The 14379-nt window shown below is 37.5% G+C and overlaps 1 protein-coding gene across 9 annotated transcripts in view; it reads right to left on the reverse strand.

The window, feature by feature from the left end:
• The window catches only part of B3GALT1 (beta-1,3-galactosyltransferase 1), a 574903-nt gene that overhangs the window by 79869 nt on the left and 480655 nt on the right, over positions 1–14379 (reverse strand). For 8 of the 9 annotated variants that reach the window (XR_004955563.1, XR_004955560.1, XR_001599483.2 and 5 more), the window contains one exon: positions 8188–8255. The gene's annotated coding sequence lies outside the window, so the exon portion shown is untranslated. Of the gene's footprint in view, positions 1–7729; positions 8256–14379 lie in introns of those variants that run through there. The other variant, XM_016165373.2, reaches the window with a different exon arrangement.

Consider the following 14379-nt stretch of genomic DNA (forward strand, 5'->3'; position numbering starts at 1 on the left):
GTTTTAATTTTCTTCTTTGTGCTTTTCTGTATTTTCTGGTTTTAATACTTACATATATTATTTTTATAACCTCTCAAAATGTGATTTTTTCCCCCTAAAAATGCAGTAGGAAAAAAATCTCATCATCTAATTATTTGACATGAGGATCCTGGCATGGTTAACAACAGGCCTCCTCATTACCTGCCATACACCCCAGCATTCTGGCAGAGATCTAAAAAGTATATGGTTTTCCTTGACTAGAGTGTTCAAGACTCAGCACCTGAAGGAAATTCAGTCACTGTCCTCACTCTCCTGGATGCTCTGTTTGACTGCCTGGAATGGGGGGAGGTGGCCTATTCCTCTCCCAGGGTCCCCATTTTCCTTCAGGCCCAGGGCGTATAACCACATTTTACCTACGGGTTTCTATCACCCTTCCTTCTCAATAATTCCTCACAGACTCATTCTCAGAAGAACAGGACATTCTTCTTCTTCATTTGTTCACTAGTCTTTGTTTACTTGGGAGACATGAACATTCTTTTGACTAAAACCAGTGCATTTTGTTTTTCAGTTCCTTCAATGGGTAATTTAACTGTCTCATTAGTGTTTTTATGTGTGGATTTTAAGAGAATTCCTTTGAGTTTTTGTTGTCCTTTTATCATTGATGTGGAGACACAAGCTATCATTATAAAGCCTCTTAAGAAATTAAAACCATTTCTCTGAAACAATCTCCATAAAGAACTCTCAAGATGTGTGTTTTATATCTCACGCAGAACTTCTCTGATTAAATTCTTCATTTGTCAGTTTCTGAGACTGAAATTAAGTTTGCTAGTACTTTGGATGTACTTCTATTTTGGGGAGGGGTGTTGTGAAAGCACTTGCAGTATATTTTTTTGTTGTTGTTTTAAATTTTTGCTCTTATTTTGTTTTTAAAGATGTGGCTATTTCCATAAAGGTTTGGGCAATTATATAACCACTAAAGGAGAACTGTCTAAAAACAAAACTAGACAAAGCAAAATGCAATCCTTCAAACCATTAATTTTAACTTCTCGCAATATAATTTGGGGTTGAGATGATATTCAGAGTAAAAACCTGTAATTTTGTTGTAAGTGTATTATACTCCTTCCTCCTGTTAAATTTCTATGTCCAATTTCCCAGTGAGTTCTTAAAGCAATTGCTGTATTGATTAGGTTTTTATATCAAATCTACTGCTAGACTGAGATAAATCTGACCTAGCTGATAAAACCAAATACTTCCTTCTTTTTGTCACAACCAGGGCCAATTCTAGAAAAAAAATGTCAAGTAGGCACAGAGTGTTATTGTCTCTTCTCCTGTGTTGGTTCTTGCATGGAGTTCCCAGCAATAAATCCCAACCATCTGTGTTGCCTTAAAAGACCTACCTGAAGCAAACACTTCCTATAGGGTACATTTGTTTGGCAGATATATTTTGTGTACACCATTAACAATTGGTAAATTTCACATCAAAATTCAAGTATCAGAATCTCTTGGAAAACTAAGAACTTGACCTAGAGTTCTGCAGAATAGTAGCTCACTTCTTCTTTTTGAATTTTTTGATACTGCTATTTATATTTGACAAAAATTATATATATTTGAAGTATATAATGGGATATCTTGATATATGTATACATTATAAAATGATTATCACAGTGAAACCAATGTATCCATCATCTCTCATAGTTACTTATTTTTGTGTGTGGTGAGAACACTATTTACTTTCTTAGCAAATATCAAGTTTTTGTTGTTATTATTATTATTAACCATAAACACTATGATGTAAATTAGCCTATAGAATTTATTCATCTTATATTTGATCAATATCATTTATTTTCTCGTTCTACTCTCAGTTAGTATAAGCTCAACTTTTTTTTTTTTTTTTTTAAATTTAGATTCCATACAAGTAAGACCATGCAATATTTATCTTTCTGTGTCTGGCTTATTTCACTTAGAACCTGTCCTCCAGTTTCATCCATGTTGTTGTAAATGGCAGAATTTCTTTTCTTTTCTTTTTATTTTTTTAAGATTGAATAATATTCTACAGTATATTTTCTTTATTCATCTGTTGAGGGACACTTAGGTTGTTTCCATATCTTGATAACTGAGAATAATGCTTCAATGAACACAGGAGTGTAGATATCTCTTCAAGATAGGAATTTCATTTCCTTCAGATATATACCCAGAAGCGAGATTGCTGGATCATATGGTATGTTTAATTTTTTTGAGGAACTTCAATAATGTTTTTCATAATGGCGATACAAATGTACATTCTCACCAGCAGAGTACAAGGGTTCCCTTTCTCTCATAATCTCTCCAGCACTTGTTAATTTGACTTTTTGATAACAGCCGTCCTAACAGGAGTGAGGTGATACCTCATTGTGGTATCGATTTACATTTCTCTGATGAAGTGACATTGAGTAAATTTTTTAAAGTAGTCTGTTAATGATTTGTAAGTCTTCTTTGGAAAAATATCTATTCGAGTGCTTTGCCTATTTTTAAATCCGGTTACTTGTCTTTATGCTATTGAGTTGTAGAAATTACTTGTATATTTTGGATATTAACTCCTTATAAGATACATGGTTTGCAATTTATCACTTCATAGGTTTCCTTTTCATTTTGTTGATTATTTCCTTTGCTGTGCAGAAATATTGTAGTTTGATGTAGTCCCACTTGTTTATTTTTGCTTTTGTTGCCTGTACTTTTGGTGTCAATTCCAAAAAATCATTGCCAAGACCAATGTCAAAGAGCTTTCTCCCTATGTTTTCTTCTAAGAGTTTTATGGTGTCAGGCATTATGTTTAAGTCTTTAATCAATTTTAGTTGATTTTTGTGTATGGTGTAAGACAAGGGTTCAGTTTTAATGATAGTGACAGGTGTCAGAACCTGCTCTGGGCACTGGAGCAGGTGTGTGGACCTGGGTTGGCATGCACACACACAGCTGTGGAAGCTGGGGCCAGCTGCAGGTTGGGAGGCTGTGCTGGATCCAGGCCTACGCTGTTCACAGTAGTATTGGCCAGGGTGACTCTGATGAGGGTGGGAGGCAGGGAGGGACTCAGGCAGCTGGAGTCTGTGAACACAAAAACCTGTGCAGCCTTCGACAGTGAGTCTACAGCAGCCGTGCTGGCTGTCGGTTCCTTAGCGACGGTGATCTGCTGCAGAGCACTCTGCAGAGGTCCCTGACTGGATCCTCAGTGGTGAAAGCTGCAGGAGTCCACAGTGTCCGCAAGGGCTGTTGAGATTCTCAGCAGTGAAAGCTGGTAGGTTCCTGTGAAGAGCAAGTCACTGGGAACTGTGGTCATTCCTTCCAACTGACTGATCTTTATTCCTAGTTATCTAGATGTCTCAGCTATGCTGGTCTCTGGGTGAGGTGAAACCAAAGTAAGTCCTTTGTGCAGTGCCCCAGAATGCTGGGGAAGCTGGTCGCTCACCCTGCTTTCCTTTTCCTGGTGAGAAGAGCTTTCTCTTGGCCCTGAGCTGTGCCAGTCGGAGGGATGAGCTGATGCAGGAAAATGAAACTGTTCTTCCTACCTCTTTAGTGTGGTTATTCTGAGATTTTTGCTCCACTGTGTTGTAGAAGCTTAAGTGGACTTTTAAGCTCTCTTGGAGATATTTTTATTTATGAATAGCTAATTGCTGTTCTTTGCAGGTGGACACAGAGTGGGATCTCCTACTCTGCCTTCTTGGTGATGCCACTTGCAGCTCACTCTTTAGGCTGGGCATGTATTCTTGCTCTCTGTTTTGCAAAGATTCCCACCACTCATTGTTGTTTTGTACTGGCTCCTTTTATGTTACTCATTTATGCAACTTTCATTTTTCCTGAAGGCATTTGAGTCTGTGTTCCCTCCCCTAAAGCAGAAACTGACTAAGACTTAAATCTAAGGTTGTGGTTCTTAAACTTTAGCATGTATCAAAATCATACAAAGAGTTTAAGACATGGATGGCTGGACTCAATCCCCATTCAGTAGATCTCAAGAGGAGGCCTCAGAAATTGCATGCTAACAAATTCTTAGGTGATAGACACTGTTGTTCCAAGGAGCACACTATGAGAACCACTGCTAAGGTAATGCTCCTTTATGGGATAGCTATATATTCATTCACTCGCTCATTCATTTAGTCGACATTTAGTTAAAGTGCTTTGCTTTGTATTGAAGATTCATTAGTGATCACATATGTATGGCTCTTATAGTGATAATCGGGCAAAAAAATTAAATTTTATTTACTTTTTACAAAGATGTATAATTACAACTGTGACCCTGTTGTGAACAGTATTCAGATATGGTTTTCTTGAGGAATGACCTAAAGCTAATCTGTGGAGGATAAGTAGGCCTCAGTCAGACAGATTAGGGAGAGAATGGAGCTTCCTAGGTCTTAGGAAGAGCGTGTGTGAAGCCAGGCAGAGCAATCTTCCAGATCTGAATGATGAATCTCTGATGGGGATTTCAAAGATGTGGGAGAGATTTCAGGTTGGAATAATTCCCAGTCCTCATTACAAGGAGCCAGGTGCCTATTCTGATGACTTTTGAAGCTTGATTGTTTCTAAAATTGCAGGGTATGGAGCCAGGAGAGAAGGAACTGTCAGTCCTGGAGATCTGATCCATCAGTCCTAATGAGGTGGTCTGCATGAGGGAACAGTGGCAAAGTTATTTTGAAATCCTCCTGTTCTGGGGAAAATCTCAGTGGCATTTTGGAAACTCTTTCCAATTTCTCTCTACTCCAGCTTCTGGGCCTCTGTACATTGCTAGGAAAAGAAAAAGATATCAAACTGCAGATCATTAAAATTTCAGCCTCAGTCCACCTGTGCCTCTGCCCTAGCTCATCAATCCTTTTATTTCTTGTCACATAAGCTGTCCATGCCACGGATGCCCGTCACATCTCTTGTCTTAGCCCCTTCCTCTCATCTGTGGTTGGTGACCTCCAACCTCATCTGTGGCTTCTCTTTCTGTGCCTTCTGAAAGCATTTATTTTTAATTCTTGTGTAGATGGTGCTTTTTAATTTTCATATGTCTAAATGTAAAAGTATTTGTTTTTGTTTCCTTCTATTTTTTCTTTTCTTTTTTTTGTAATAATCTGGAAACAAGAAGTACCTCCTATTTAAAACAAATTCCTATATTTATTCTTGAACTTCGTGTGTTTTTTTCTATTTATATACATATTAAATTTATTTGTAAATAAGAATATTTGATTCAGATCTTTGAGCCTTTGTTTTTACTTTTTCCTTTGAGAAAATGAAATGTTTTTGACACTTCCAACCACTGCAGTCTCTTTTTAAAGCCGATTTGGTTTTTACCCCTTTGTTCCTCATAGAATGTCTTATGTCTTCATTTTCTAATGTAGTAGTATAGAAAGTTCTTTGAGGTCCCATTTAGTTCTGAAATAGTATGATTACAAGGAATTGCTTCTCTTCCATATACATTTTGATTGCATTCCTAGCTTTTAATAAATTAATTTTGGTTATTTTCATAGCATCGTCAAAAAAAAAAAAAAAAAGAAAGAAAAAGAAAAAGCATGTGACTTTCACTTTGCATTTTACTTCTCTCCTACCTTGCAAATTAATTGTATCAATGCTACCAGCCAACAATTTAAAAAGTGATTTTGTTCTAGACCCATAAAGTATCTACCTAAAAATGTGTCATTTACAAAAAGTGTATCTTACACGCTGGTTTTAAATATTTAACTTTGTAAGTTACTTTTGTTCCTATCCAGATTTTTCTCCAGGCAGTGGAATCCTTATGCATCTTGCTTGTATGCAGAGAGGGTACCACAGCCTTAAATAACTGTCTCTTCTTGTTTCTTTTGGGAGTACATGGGCTTTACAAATTTGATCTCATGCCTGGCCCAATTCACATCCGTACTTTCTCTTTCCAATACAGACCTCGTGGATCTTTCACTATCTGATCGATAATCCAAAACTTCACAAAGCAATAAAGCCCCCTATGTTCCTCTTTTCCTAATATACTTTTGGAGGAGGTGCAAATACCAGTCCCTCATTTCCTCATATCCAGTAAATTTTTGTCTTCCTTCTCGAATAGGATATTTGCCACTTTCTTTTCTCATAGTCAGATAGCACTGGCAGTTTTTAGCTTCCTTTCTCAGTTTATAATCTTTTTCCAGTTTAGGTGATTTTTATTTATTTGGTTAAGATTTCCTTAGACTTCACTCTTTTCTTTTGACTCCTTGAGTTCTAACTCTTGACCTTATTAAGGGTGCTGTATTATTCCCTTCTCTTGTGTTTGAATTTCTTTTACAGTCTGCCTATTGTTTTCATTTTCTTTGACATTTTCCTTGATGCTCTTGCTGTTTCTTCCTCCCCTCAGGATTTCAGGTGAAGATGCCTCTCTATCCTTTGGTAACTTGTGATGCATGCCTATCATTTAAAATTCTATTACTGGTAATCTTTATAAGGAACATGTTTTGATTTATATTTCTTAAATTGCCAAAACCATGAAAAACATAAAAACCTTTATTCTTGTCTACGTAGGCAAAGGAATTTAGCAAACTTTTGTCTCCCTTCATCTTTTAAAAATATATTCTAGTGTTTGGTGTAATATCTGAACTCTTTCATTCAAATTATTTTTCAATTCATTATTAATTTAACATTGTGTCTTTCTTAATTTCTATTTTAAATATGTATTTAGCCATATTATAACAAATATTTTATTTAATCCTTTGTTTAAACACTTTCAATACTAACCATCGAGACTTTCCCTATCCTGAATTAAATACTTTTATTCATCCCTAGATCAACTTGAATATATCTTTAATTTTATCTGAGAAATTCAGTCAAAATATCTGAAAATCTCTTACTCTTGACTTCTCCTAAGAAATACAAGATGGATATAAATAGACTTTGTAGAATACAAATTTTCACCTTGACAACTCTACTAAGTGAAAACAACACAGATGTTCATCAGCGTGGGGTTAGCTAGCTATATAGTGGTCCATTAATACAACAAAATACAATGATACTGTTGTCTTTAAAGAAAGAAACAGCTTTTCCTACATAATATGAAAGATATCCAAGTTATAGCTGATAAAATGAAAACATTATGGTCCATTGCATACCCATGTTCATAGCAGCACTATTGTAATAGGTAAGCAGTGGAAGCGACCCAAGTATCCACCCTTAATATATGAATGGATAAACAAATGTGGTATATGCATACACTGGAATATCATTCAGTCTTAAAAGGAGGAAATTCTGACACATGCTATAACATGAATCTTGAGTACATTATACTAAATGAAGTAAGCTAGTCATGAGAAGACAAATACTTTGATTATATTTATAGATAACTACAGTAGTGAAATGCATAGTAATGGAAAGTAAAATGGTAGTCCCTGGCACTGGAGGAAGTGGGGAGTGGGGAATTGTTGTTTAATGGGTGTGGAGTTTCAGTTTTGTAAGGTGAAAAAATTCTGGAGATTGGTTATACAATGGGGATATATGTAATGCTACCAAACTGTACACTTAGACATGTTTAAGAGAGTAAATGTTTTGTCATAACTTTTTTACCACAATAAAAGAAAATCATGGTACAGAGTATAAAAACATCAGGGTAAAAAAAGTAAAAAAAATACATGTATTTGTAATTACTTGAATATGCACAAATGGTATAGTACACACATGAATATATCAATAGTGGTTATAAGTAGATAAAAGTTTGGAATATGTAGATGTGTGAATCGGCATTAAGATGAAGATTGTTCATTTGATATTTGTTTTTATATTCTATTTTCGACTCTGAGAACTTATTACTAATTCATTTAAAACGAAATGAACAAACCCAAACAGTGAGTAGATGGTGTTGGAATTTATGATCTCCAAAATCAATCTCCTACTTTTTAGTTAGAGAGGCCGTGTACCTGATAGGGAGGGAATGCTTCTTGAAGACCCCATTCCCAAGGTCTCAAATGTTTCTTCTTACTGCTATAATTTGTTTAGTGGCTATGGTAGGCAGAATAATGGCCCCCCAAAGATGTTCTCAACCTAATAGCTAGGACATGTGAATATGTTATTTTAGATGGCACAGGAGAATTAAGGTTGCAGGTAAAATTAAGTTTACTAATCAGCTGACTTTAAGATTGGGAGGTTATTCTGGGTTATCTGGTAGGCTCACTATCATCACAAGGGCTCTTAAAATGCAAAAAGAAAGGCAGGGGAGGAAGTCAGAGTGATGTGATGTGAGAAAGACTTTACCTGCTGTTGCTGGCTTTGAAGATGGCAGAAGGAGGCCGTAATCCAAGGGATGTGGGGACCTCTAGAAGCTGGAAAAGAACAGGAAACTGATTCTTCTCTAGAGTTTCCAGAAGGAACGCAGACCTGCCAACACCTTGATTTTAGCTCAATGAGAACTGCATAGGACTTTTGACCTACAAAACTGTAAAATGATAAATTTGTTTTGTTTTAAACTACTAAGTTTATGGTCATTTGTTACAACATTAATAAGATATAGTGACTGTGAAGTGGGCTGAGGAGATTACTAGGAACGAAATAATCAAACCCCAATTAGTCTCTCTAAAACCCTAATTGTTTCTTCACTTTCTGAATTAAATTTGGATAAAGATGAAAAAAAAAAAGGTAAACCTCCAAGGAAATTGGCACATCATCATTTATTATTTAATACGGGAAAGAGTACTATAATCAGAATGATTTTCTTCTTTTGAAAGTAACATATTTTTCTTTTTTCCTAATTGTGTGATTTTTCTTCCTCCTTGAAAAAAAAAAATATGTCATTACCCAATCATAAAATAGAAAATATAAAGAAACAAGAATCACTCTTGAAATTAAAAAATAAATCAGTACATGTCTAGGTAGGGATTTTTCCCCCAACAAATTTAGCTATTTCAGAGTTTTTTTCCATGGGGTCAAGGACAATGCTTCCATTCTGAAAATTACCACATCAGGCAGGAATGATTAGCATCTCCATTTCATAGGTGATAAGACCACAATTTTAAAAAGTTGAGTAATTTTTCCAAGCTAATCAGTTCTGTACCAGACTGTTGACTTAAGGGCCCACATTCCTAACCATTGGGGTTCTCTGCTCTCATGCTCGGCTCTATGTCCTTCTGGCTGTCCTTCAGGAGCGTGCCCTCCACGTGTGCCCATGTAACCTCGATAGTATTTCTTGTTTATAGATTTCATTACATTACTTTTCTCTGCACATTCTGTCTTTCACATCATTAATCCCCATCTTTCTAACATCATCTCTGTTCTTTACTACTTTTAATGTAGATGTTAAAATACTATTGGACTTCCAGTGTCCTTGTGTGTGTGTGTGTGTGTGTGTATGTGTGTGTGTGTTTTAATTTGGCTTTTTAAAAATCTTGATCATCTCAAATAATTTTTTGAGTTTATTTTCTCTTTCATCCCTAGAAACACAAGAAAACAAAAAGTAAGTGCTTTCTAATTTTTTCTTCTGTTTTCTAACAGATTCCGCCCCCTTTCACCTTCACATCCATGGCACCATTTTCCTTCTGCTGGGTTTTACAATCTACAAAAGATAGCTCTATCCGTACAAAATGTTAGGAACTCATGGTTCTCTCGCTTTCCACATGAAGAGTGGTGGCATCTCCTCCACAGACCTAGACTTGGAGGGGGTAACTAGTGTGGATTCTGACAAATGTGGTCTAATGCAGCTCACTAGAACTGAGGAAGAAATGTCCACTGTTTCCTGCTCTTCTGATTCACTGGAAAGAAATTTGTCATTTTCTGAAATTGATCTCTGGAATTTTTCTGAAATTTCAAGCAAATGCATGAAAAAATACAGTCCCCAGAGCGCATTAATCTCTGAAGCTTCCTGTTTATATTCCCTCCAAATATGACAATGCCATCTACCAGCTGTCTGCTTTTACCATTGCCTCATTGTACAATAGGGCATCTCTAAGTATATGCAAAAGAGGTATCATGGGACCAAATCTATAAATGTCTGTGTGTGTGTGTGTGTGTGTGTGTGTGTGTGTGTGTGTGTGTGTGTGTGCATGCTTTGCTCTCTGTTGTAGGACTTGTATTTTTGAAGTAAGGATCCATATAAGACAAAGAGCATAGATAGAAGTCTCTCCTTTTTCCTCCCCTCCACCCCTTTCCCCTGTAAGACCTGGTTCTGTCTCACATGGTGAAGCATTTGCTTGCTACTGTTATTTTTACCACCTGGATAACCTGGGCTTTGTTTAATAGAAATTCCTTTCAGAGTATCAAATTGTTACTATCTATTTCCAATTTTCAGTGCTGCCATAACTTTGTAACTCATAGTACCCTTTCATTGTTATTGCAATAGGACAGATGAGAGGATGAATTGGCACCACCATCATAACCCAGAAGTCAGCACTGCAAAGATATCTTCACTGCATAAGATCTTGTTCTCGTCTCGGCTGGGGCCATCATTTCTGCATACCACTTTTCCCTAGCTACTCGATTTATCTTCCTTACTTCTTCTTCTTGACTTTCTATTTCTTTCTAAAGCCCACCCTGGCTATTTGCTCCTATGGCACCAAAGACTTTCTGTGTTCAGTTGGGGAACTATGTTGTTTTTACTTGTCATCTTTAATTGCAGGCCGTTGAAACTGGCAGTGGTCGCCTGTCTCCCACGCAGAACCTTGAGTACTTCGCTTATATGTAGTCCCCTTTCATCGTAAAGGCTGCGCACGTTGTTCTTTCCAGGAGGCCCTGCTGTGCCCTTTTCTCCATCTTAACATGCTTTTCCTCACTGTAGGTTATACTCATATGATTTATTGAGACTTGTTTGTAATATGTCTTTGATTCCCTTATACTCACTGAGAACCTTCTGAGTCCCTAAATGAAAAGCACTTGGCAGGTAGTTAACCTTATCTTCCTTCGCCACAGTTCCATTTCATGCTTGTATCAATGAAACCAACTTCTAAACCGTCTGCTACTTTCACTGAAAGCATCCATGTCACAATCTCTCCTTAACAAGTCATAGAATCATTGATCCTTCAGGTTGAAAAATACCTTAAAAGTAAGTTAGTTATGTATGATATGAAGATAGCATGATATAAAATTAAACAGTCATGATGTGAAACTATATATACAATGTGGCTGTGTGTATGTGTGTGTATGCGTGCATATGTGTTTGTGGTGTGTCCTGAAAAGTGGGAAGGTATACATAGCAGTGTTAACAGGATGTGTCTGGGTGGTAGGATTACTGATGCTTTTAATCATCTTTCATACACTTACCCACATTTTCCAAATTTTCTTCAATAAGCAGTACCAAATGATAGAAAACACTGACTTATTGCCTTTAAAATTCTGAGGAGAATTTATGCCTATGCCTATCTAATTAATTATCAATAGTAGGATAGGATAAAGACAGGTAAGGCAAAGTAGTAAAGAAATGTAGCTTCAATTTGTCCTTTTTAGGTAGTTCAGTGAAAATAATTATTACAAAACAAGAGAATAAACCAATGACGCAAAACACAGGTTGTAAGAAACAAACAAAAAACCTAAAATAAGAAAGGATTTAAAGAAATTCCTAGGACAACAGATATGAACAGTAATGAGATGTAATCACCTTAGAAAGGAGCAGGGGCTAAGGCGGCAAGCTTCCTCCCCCCCTTTGGGAGAAATAATTAAGGAGAAATTAGATCTGATACACCCCTAAATTACAATTTACTCATCATTTACTCACCATCTATTTATTACACACATTTAACGTGCAATTGCCATGCTAGGTGCTGGAAGCACAATAGAGAACCAAAAATATCTTTTGTTTTCATGTAATGAAAGAAGATAATGGCTATCATCTTTTTTAATTTCCCCCACAGCCCCATTTTATAAATGAAGTCTCCTCATGTTATAAATAAGGAAGTCAAGTTCAGAGGGTTTAATAATTTTCTCGAGGTTGTGAATTAGCAAATGCCAGCACTGGGATTCAAACATGGACCTAAAGCCTGCACTTCCTTTGCTCTGTTTGAAGTCAAGTTTTTTCTTCGACGGGAAAAAATGTCTTTTCTAAGAAATCTGCTTTCTTAGAATTGTATACTTAGCAAAAATGGTGAGGAAAATAATTTTGAAAACTGTCCTGGCTGGCCATTTTGCAGATGACACATCTGGATAAATCTGTACCTGATCGTCTGTGGCAATGCCCTCCTGTACAGATGGACGCGTAGCAGATGATGCTGCCGTGTGCCGCCTGAATTACTGCTGCACTTCCCAAAATGTCTGCTCAGCATAACCACAAATTGAAAATAAACTTGTAAACCATTGTCAGTGATGTAGCTCAAAGACTTTATGTGCTGAAGGGTCTTTGAAGTTGTTTTTCATTACAGTCTGCCCTTTTTCAACGGGTAGAATTCATTTTCTTCGCTTTAAGTGTGCTCAGTGAGGAGAAAACGGATCTTGAAAGGAAGATGTAGGTCTTATTCCCTGGTGCCTTGCGTGAAATGCATCCTATTCTTCAATGCTGGGATCATTATCTACCTTCCACTCTCCACCTCAAGTCACCTCACCCCACCCTACAAAACTCCTTCTCCAACAGTCTATCACCCTCAGACGAGCTGCTCCGAGGTATGCAAACTCTGCATGCAGCCAAGAAATATTTGCTGGGTGTGGACAGGTGTCCACTCAGTCCACAGTGTCTCTGAAATTAGGTTTGATAGAAAAGCCCCTAAGCGGACCTCAGGCTTGATTAGTACATTGGTTTCAGGCTTCGACCCTTGAAAATCAAGGACTGCCTGGGTTCTAATCTTAGCTCCATCTTTAACTAGCCTCGTGACCTTGGACAAGCTATATCGTTTCTCTCAGCCTTGGCGTTCTGTACATATGAATGATGATAATAGCCCTTTTTAATGGGAACTAAGGATTTTAATGGGAACCAAGGTAATGTACGTAAAGCACTATAACAATGCCTGGCAAAGGGGGTGAGTGATTTGGGGTTTTAAGGAATGAGATCCTCATCAATTTTCTTCTCACCATGTCTTCTTAGCTTCAAAATAATTTGATCGAGGATTTTAGAGGAAAGATTCCCCAAAGCCAGTATGATCTGTCTACATGTAATTGACAGTGGATCGAGAAAGCAATCAGTTTTCATTCTTACTCTCTTCTCATTGATCAGGCACTGTATCTCCTTGGGAGAAAGTAGTTAGCTTAGATGCCTAGGTTCACTCTTCTTGAGAGCATTAAATCCTTAGACTCCAACACAGAGTGAGAATATTTCTGTCTACAGCTAATCTTCCCCTAGCACCTCACAATAATTGCTAACTGGGGAAATCTGTGTGAAGGATTCTGGAGAGAACTTAATTGGTAACTTTCTCAAAGTGTTATATTATTAAGAGGTTTGTAATGGTCAAACCAGATTTCAAAAAGAAAAATACTTCCTCTCAAACCCAGAAAATGCAATTAGTGTTCTCCACTAGCTATACGGGCCATTATGTCTTCAGTCTTGAACATTTGTGGCAATTCACCTATTTGCTGAACCGTTGAAACTTTGAGTCCTTGGCAGTTCAGTATCAGGTTAAAAAGAAAAGCCTGTGTCCAGCCTGCTACTAATATTCACAGACTCTGCAAACTAATGCCAACAAAACTTGTGAAGGAAAAGAAAGTCCGCCCTTTCCTTAAAGACTGGTGCTTCTCCAAGATCCAGCCTAGGCTCATCTCTATCTCCCTCCATTTCTTTCCTCTCCTCCCATCTCTTCGTGTTATACACTCCTTAGTACTATATTCACATTCATGGCTTCAAAAACCATCTCTAAACTTGTAGATATCTAGGAGAAGGTGGTCTCCACCCTGTTTTAATTCCTCTCTAAGTCAGAGGAATACTCATATGATGAATGGCCCCCTTGAAAAATAGGCAGAATCACTGCTGTTTGGGTTCTGGAGTGGCTTTCCCCTACCATGAAACAATTCTTCACCAGCTGAGTGTCCCACGATTCAACTCAGTTCTGATACTATCTACCTGGTGATAGCATCAGATGTCACAGATTAAGGGCCTAGGCCCATGAGACTGCCCCAACTTCAGACGTCAATTGCAAGTCCAGGTTGTCACCTGTGCTCCGACCACTCGGCTATAAATCTGAGGTTGTCATGACCCTCTCCCCACTTTGGATTTGATTAATTTGTTAGTGTGGCTCACGGAACTCAGAGAAACAATGTTTACCAGTCTATTAAAGGATGCGATAAAGGATACAGAGATAAAGGATGCAGATGAACAGCCAGATGCACAGATCCACAGGGCAACATCGTGGGAGGGTCCTGAGTACAGAAGCTTCTGTCCCCGTGGAGCTGGGGTGAATTAATCTCCTAGTGTGGTTATGCTCATGACCACTAAAGTTCTCCAAACCCCCTGCAATCGGGATTTTATGGAGGCTTCATCACATGATAGGCATGATTGCTCATTAACTCGATTTCCAGCTCCCTTTCTCCTCCCTAGAGAAGTGG

Source organism: Rousettus aegyptiacus, unplaced genomic scaffold (genome assembly GCF_014176215.1).
Source record: "Rousettus aegyptiacus isolate mRouAeg1 unplaced genomic scaffold, mRouAeg1.p scaffold_m13_p_2, whole genome shotgun sequence".
Taxonomy (NCBI): Eukaryota; Metazoa; Chordata; class Mammalia; order Chiroptera; family Pteropodidae; genus Rousettus; species Rousettus aegyptiacus.